Below are 8,143 nucleotides of genomic sequence, written 5' to 3'. Positions count from 1 at the left end.
TCCGATCCTTGCTACACCTCCTCTTCAGAGGAAGAGTAGGAAATCTGTCGTGACAGGACATGACTTGGAAAGGTACACACCTGTCTGTATAAGGTCCCACAGTTGTCAGTGTATGTCAGAGCAAAAACCAAGCCAAGAGGTTAAAGGAATTGTCCGTAGAGCTCCAAGACAGGCTTGTGTCGATGCACAGATCTGGGGAAGGCTGACAGAAAATGTCTGCAACATTGAAGGTCCACCAGGATAACAGTGGCCTCTATCATTCTTAAATGGAAGAAGTTTGGAACCACCAAGACACTTCCTAATGCTGGCCGCCCGGGCCAAACTGTACAATCGGTGGAGAAGGATCTTGGTCAGGGAGGTGACCAAGAACCCGATGGTCACTCTGACAGAGCTCCAGAGTTCATCTGTGGAGATGGGAGAGCCTTCCAGAAAGACAACCATCTCTGCAGCACTCCACAAATCAGGCGTTTATGGTAGAGTGGGCAGACGGAAGCCATTGAAGATTGAACTCTTTCGCCTGAATGCCAAGCGTCACGTCTGGAGGAAACCTGGCACCATCCCTATGGTGAAGCATGGTGGTGTCAGCATCATGCTGTGTGGACGTTTTCAGCGGCAGGGACTAGGAGACTAGTCAGGATCGGGCAAAAGATGAACGCGGCAAAGTACAGAGAGATCCTTGATGAAAACCTGCTCCAGACCTCAGACTGGGGTGAAGGTTCATGTTCCAACAGGACAACGACCCTAAGCACACAGCCGAGACAACGCAGGAGTGGCTTCAGGACTTATCTCTGAATGTCCTTGAGTGGCCCAACCAGAGGCCGGACTTGAACCTTATCTAATATGTCTGGAGAGACCTGAAAATAGTTGTGCAGCGATGCTCGCCATCCAACCTGACCGAGCTTGAGAGGATCTGCAGAGAAGAATGGGAGAAACTCCCCAAATACACGTGTGCCAGGCTTGTAGAGCCATACCCAAGAAGACTCGAGGCTGTAATCGCTGCCAAAAGTGCGTCAAAAAAGTACTGAGGAAATAATACTGAATACTTATGTAAATGTTATATTTCAGGTTGTTTTTTTTTAATACGTTTGTATAAAACCTGTTTATGGGGTATTGTTTGAAGATTGATGAGGAGAAAAAAACTATAGAATCCATTTTAGAATAAGGCTGTAATGTAACAAAATGTGGAAAAAGTGAAGGGTCTGAATACTTTCCGAATGCACTGTAAATGGAATTTATTAAAGAGTCACCCAAATTTGACTCTCCGACAACCTGACACTTTATGCATCTGCAATACCCATTTCAGTTATAGTAGGCTTTTTGAAGACTTTCTGTCACATATACAGTGGGAAGAACAAGTATTTGATACACTGCCGATTTTGCAGGTTTCCCTACTTACAAAGCATGTAGAGGTCTGCAATTTTTATCACAGGTACACTTCAACATCAGAAAAGCAGAACGTAATATTTGATACAGAAACCTTTGTTTAGACCAAAAAGCTCTATTTTTGTCTCATCAGACCACATGACCTTCACCCATTCCTCCTCTGGATCATTGTAAAGGCCGTTGTTGGTGGAAGAAGGTGAGAACCAAGGTGCAGCGTGGTATGTGTCCATATTTATTAGAATGAACACGGAAATAACCAAAATAACAAAGAGAAACGACCGAAAACCGTTCTGGCTGGTGCAGACACACAACAGATAACAGAAAATAATCACCCACGAAACACAGTAGAAAACAGGCTACCTAAATATGGTTCTCAATCAGGGACAACGATTGACAGCTGCCTCTGATTGAGAACCATACCAGGCCAAACACAGAAATAGCAAATCATAGATAAACTAATATAGACAACCCACCCAACTCACACCCTGACCATACTAAAACAAAGACATACTAAAAGAACTAAGGTCAGAATGTGGCAAACTTCAGACGGGCCTGGACATGCGCTGGCTTGAGCAGGGGGACCTTGCGTGCGCTGCAGGATTTTAATCCATGACGGTGTAGTGTGTTACTAATGGTTTTCTTTGAGACTGTGGTCCCAGCTCTCTTCAGGTCATTGACCTGGTCCTGCCGTGTAGTTCTGGGCTGATCCCTCACCTTCCTCATGATCATTGATGCACCACGAGGTGAGATCTTGCATGGAGCCCCAGACTGAGGGTGATTGACCGTCATCTTGAACTTCTTCCATTTTCTAATAATTGTGCCAACAGTTGTTGCCTTCTCACCAAGCTGCTTGCCTATTGTCCTGTAGCCCATCCCAGCCTTGTGCAGGTCTACAATTTAACCCTCATGTCCTTACACAGCTGTCTGGTCTTGGCCATTGTGGAGAGGTTGGAGTCTGTTTGATTGAGTGTGTGGACAGGTGTCTTTTATACAGATAACGAGTTCAAACAGGTGCAGTTAATACAGGTAATGAGCGGAGAACAGGAGGGCTTCTTAAAGAAAAACTAACAGGTCTGTGAGAGCCGGAATTCTTACTGGTTGGTAGGTGATCAAATACTTACAGTATGTCATGCAATAAAATGCAAAATAATTACTTAAAAATCATACAATGTGATTTTCTGTATTTTTGTTTTAGATTCAGTCTCTCACAGATTAAGTGTACCTATGATTTCAAAAAATACAGACCTCAACATGCTTTGTAAGTAGGAAAACCTGCAAAATCGGGAGTGTATCAAATACTTGTTCTCCCCACTGTAAGTAGAGCCCTGTATTCTGGATGATCATGTCACATGACCTGGATTGTATACTTTATTTAAATGTCCTGAGAACATGATTTTAAATACACTACCGGTCAAAAGTTTTAGAACGTCTACTCATTCAAGGGTTGTTCTTTGTTTTTTGTTTTTTTTACATTTTCTACATTGTAGAATAATAGTACAAATAATATAATAAAACTATGAAATAACACATATGGAATCATGTAGTAACCACAAAAGTGTTAAACAACTCAAAGTATATTTTAGATTCTTCAAATAGCCACCCTTTTCCTTGATGACAGCTTTAAACACTCAGCTTTGCAGACCAGAGGATGGCCTTTAAACAGGTGAAAACAGATCTGATATGGTGGGTGATTGAGTTAGTTCTGCATTTCCCTGCTATACTGGAGATCAAGCACAAGTTTGACTCACCAGATGAAGCATCAGCATTCATCCAGAGATGCATCACCAGGGAGGACTGTTGAATCCAGAATTCAGTTTGAATCAGGACCATCAAGGACTGTCAAATAAGTTATTTATTTTAGCCATTGCTATGATTATTTCTTACCATGTTGGTTTAGAAAGTAGGTAGAGTTATTGGGCTACTGGAACCAGTTGGATTTGTGGAGGGGGGTCTAATATTCAGAAATGAAAATTAGACCAAAACTTAAAGCAATTGTCGGAGGATGGTGCTGGGCCATCTGTCTTATAAAGACATTTTGATGAAGAGGCTTTAAGCTTTATTTTGGTGTGTTGCACTTGTGATTTTATGAAAGTTAAATATTTCTAATAATTTAATTTGAATTTCACGCTCTGCAATTTCACCGGATGTTGTCGAAATAACGTATAGCCGTAACATTAAGAAAACATTTAATAAAAAACCAAAGAAATTAAAGACATTAAAGACATTCAAAGAATGTTCTAACAATGTTAGTTAAAACCTCTTTGGGCTAGGGGGCAGTATTTTTACGTCCGGACAAAAAGCGTGCCCAAAGTAGACTGCCTGTTACTCAGGCCCAGAAGCTAGGATATGCATATAATTAGATATGGATAGAATCTGGATAGAAAACACTCTAAAGTTTCTAAAAGTAAAACTGTTAAGATAATGTCTGTGAGTGCAACAGAATTGATATGGCATGCGAAACCCCGAGGACAAACCATCCAAAAAAAAACTATTTCAGCCTACCACTGTTTCCAATGGCTTTCATGTTTATTATGAGGCGAAGTCCTCTCAGATTGCAGTTTCTAGGGCTTCCACTAGATGTAAACAGTCTTTAGAAAGAGTTTCAGGCTGGTTTTTGGAAAAATTAGCTAGAAGTTGTAGTTTTTCTAAGTGGCTCCCATTTTGGCTGTTGTGTTTCCATGCGCGTGGATGAAGCATGTTCTTTGTTATTTATCTCCGTTAATGAACCTACTATTCTCCGTCTTAATTTTTATAGTTTATTTATGTATTAAGGTTCCTGAGGTTTGATTCTAAATGTTGTTTGACTTGTTTGGATAAATAAATTGGTAATGTTTGGGATTATTTTTGTATGCATTTTGAAGGAGGGAAACCGGTGGATTATTGACTGAAGTGCGCCAGCTAAACTGAGTTTTTATGGATATAAAGAAGGACTTTATCAAACAAAAGGACCATTTGTGATGTAACTGGGACCTTTTGGAGTGCCAACAGAAGAAGATCTTCAAAGGTAAGGCATTTATTATATTGCTATTTCTGACTTTCGTGGCGCACCTGCCTGGTTGAAATATGTTTTTCATGCTTTTGTATGCGGGGCGCTGTCCTCAGATAATTGCATGGTGTGCTTTTGCCGTAAAGCCTTTTTGAAAGAAGTTAAGCTTTGAAAGAAGTTAAGCTTTATTTTGATGTACAGTGCCTTGCGAAAGTATTCGGCCCCCTTGAACTTTGCGACCTTTTGCCACATTTCAGGCTCCAAACATAAAGATATAAAACTGTATTTTTTTGTGAAGAATCAACAACAAGTGGGACATGATTATGAAATGGAACGACATTTATTGGATATTTCAAACTTTTTTAACAAATCCAAAAGTGAAAAATTGGGCGTGCAAAATTATTCAGCCCCCTTAAGTTAATACTTTGTAGCGCCACCTTTTGCTGCGATTACAGCTGTAAGTCGCTTGGGGTATGTCTCTATCAGTTTTGCACATCGAGAGACTGAATTTTTTTCCCATTCCTCCTTGCAAAACAGCTCGAGCTCAGTGAGGTTGGATGGAGAGCATTTGTGAACAGCAGTTTTCAGTTCTTTCCACAGATTCTCGATTGGATTCAGGTCTGGACTTTGACTTGTTGCCAAAAAGTTCAAATTTGGTTTCATCTGACCAGAGCACCTTCTTCCACATGTTTGGTGTGTCTCCCAGGTGGCTTGTGGCAAACTTTAAACGACACTTTTTATGGATATCTTTAAGAAATGGCTTTCTTCTTGCCACTCTTCCATAAAGGCCAGATTTGTGCAATATACGACTGATTGTTGTCCTATGGACAGAGTCTCCCACCTCAGCTGTAGATCTCTGCAGTTCATCCAGAGTGATCATGGGCCTCTTGGCTGCATCTCTGATCAGTCTTCTCCTTGTATGAGCTGAAAGTTTAGAGGGACGGCCAGGTCTTGGTAGATTTGCAGTGGTCTGATACTCCTTCCATTTCAATATTATCGCTTGCACAGTGCTCCTTGGAATGTTTAAAGCTTGGGAAATCTTTTTGTATCCAAATCCGGCTTTAAACTTCTTTAAACAGTATCTCGGACCTTCCTGGTGTGTTCCTTGTTCTTCATGATGCTCTCTGCGCTTTTAACGGACCTCTGAGACTATCACAGTGCAGTTGCATTTATACGGAGACTTGATTACACACAGGTGGATTGTATTTATCATCATTAGTCATTTAGGTCAACATTGGATCATTCAAAGATCCTCACTGAACTTCTGGAGAGAGTTTGCTGCACTGAAAGTAAAGGGGCTGAATAATTTTGCACGCCCAATTTTTCAGTTTTTGATTTGTTAAAAAAGTTTGAAATATCCAATAAATGTCGTTCCACTTCATGATTGTGTCCCACTTGTTGTTGATTCTTCACAAAAAAATAGTGTTATATCTTTATGTTTGAAGCCTGAAATGTGGCAAAAGGTCGCAAAGTTCAAGGGGGCCGAATACTTTCGCAAGGCACTGTATAACACTTGTATTTTCATGAATGTTAAATATTTATATTTCTGTAATTTGAAGAAAGCCTGCGCTAGAAAGGTTAAAAAACAAGGCATGTTGGCTCTATACTGATTCCCATGGATAGAGAACTGAAGACCTTGGATTCAAATCTTACTAATTGGTTTAAATCTCACTGATGTTGTGCCACAATATATAAATATATTTTTGCATGATTAATGCCTAAGGGAATTAGTTTCCATGTGTCCTATTTCTGCTTGGTGTTCAAAACAGTTCAACTAAGCTAGCAATGTTGTTGAAACATGTTCTCAAAACGTTATTTATCTACCTTCATATATTCTATCATTTCCGTTCTGAGAATGTTAATAAAATCTTCCAGGAAAACTTTCCGGGAACCATAGTAAAATGTTCTCAGAACCTCCCTGCAGCCTACAAATAAATGAACATTCCCAGAACAGGCAGAATTTTTACCGCCGTTCTCAGAACGTTTTACCCGTCAGGTAACTCATGGCTTCGTTCCCAGAACCAATGGGAAACTAAAAACGTATGTTCCCACAACTTCAAAGGAGCCAAATGTGCTAGCTGGGCTGCCATGTCACCTTTCTCTTCCTCTCACTGCCTGGAAAATCTCCTCCTTCCCCTAACGCAGCATGTTGAACATGTTGTTCCAGCATGGTCGGAATCTCCTGTAGGTAAGGGTATCATGTCCTTGTTTTCTGCCTTCTCTGTCATGTATTGTCATGTTGTGTCTTGTTTCTGTCCTTTCCCTTCACCCTGTCTCCCTCTGCTGGTCGTTATTAGGTTACCTTTTCTCCCCCTCTTTCCCCCAGCTGTCCCTTGTCTCCTCCTAACTACCTCGTCACCCCTTTTCCCACCTGTTCCCTTTTTTCCCTCTGATTAGTCCTCTATATCTCTCTCTGTTTTTGCTCCTGTCTTTGTCGGATTCTTGTTTGTGTTTTTCATGCCTGAACCAGACTATCGTCATGTTTGCTGCAACCTTGTCCTGTCCTGTCGGAATCTGCCGGTCCATCTGAGCCTACCTATGTTTTGTTATTAAAGAAGTTCTGTTTACGTTAATTCGCTTTTGGGTCCTCATTCACGCACCGTAACAGAAGAATCCGACCAAGAATGGACCCAGCGACTTCGGATCCTCTCCACTCAGCCGTCGAGATCCAGGGAGCGATGCTAGGCAGACACGAGCAGGAATTGTCTGCTGCTCGACATGCCGTTGAGACCCTGGCCACCCAAGTCTCCAACCTCACAGAACAGGTTCACCATCTCCGCCTCGATCCACCGGCCACTTCCAGGGCTTTCGAATCACCGGAGCCCAGAATCAATAACCCGCCGTGTTACTCTGGGGAGCCCACTGAATGCCGCTCGTTCCTCACCCAGTGTGATATTGTGTTTTCTCTCCAGCCCAACACTTACTCCAGGAGCACTGCTCATGTCGCCTACGTCATATCTCTCCTTACTGGACGGGCTCGTGAGTGGGGCACGGCAATCTGGGAGGCAAGGGCTGAGTGTACTAACCAGTATCAGGACTTTAAGGAGGAGATGATACGGGTTTTTGATCAATCTGTTTTTGGGGAGGAGGCTTCCAGGGCCCTGTCTTCCCTATGTCAAGGTAATCGATCCATAACAGACTACTCTATTGAGTTTCGCACTCTTGCTGCCTCCAGTGGCTGGAACGAGCCGGCTTTGCTCGCTCGTTTTCTGGAGGGTCTCCGCGCAGAGGTAAAGGATGAGATTCTCTCCCGGGAGGTTCCTTCCAGCGTGGATTCCTTGATTGAACTCGCTATTCGCATTGAGCGACGGGTTGATCTTCGTCACCGAGCTCGTGGAAAGGAGCTCACGTTCTCCGTTGCCCCCCTCTCCGCATCACTACCATCTTCCTCTGCCGGCTCGGGTGCTGAGCCTATGCAGCTGGGAGGTATCCGCATCTCGACTAAGGAGAGGGAACGGAGAATCACCAACCGCCTCTGTCTCTATTGCGGTTCTGCTGGTCATTTTGTCACTTCATGTCCAGTAAAAGCCAGAGCTCATCAGTAAGCGGAGGGCTACTGGTGAGCGCTACTACTCCTGTCTCTCCTTCAAGATCCTGCACTACCTTGTCGGTCCATCTACGCTGGACCGGTTCGTCAGCTTCCTGCAGTGCCTTAATAGACTCTGGGGCGGAGGGCTGTTTTATGGACGAGACCTGGGCTCGGGAACATGACATTCCTCTCAGACAGTTAAGGGAGTCCACGGCCTTGTTCGCCCTGGATGGTAGTCCTCTCCC

The sequence above is a fragment of the Oncorhynchus mykiss genome, chromosome 10 (assembly GCF_013265735.2).
Source record: "Oncorhynchus mykiss isolate Arlee chromosome 10, USDA_OmykA_1.1, whole genome shotgun sequence".
In the NCBI taxonomy this organism is placed as follows: Eukaryota; Metazoa; Chordata; class Actinopteri; order Salmoniformes; family Salmonidae; genus Oncorhynchus; species Oncorhynchus mykiss.
Note: the sequence above shows the minus strand (reverse complement) of the source record.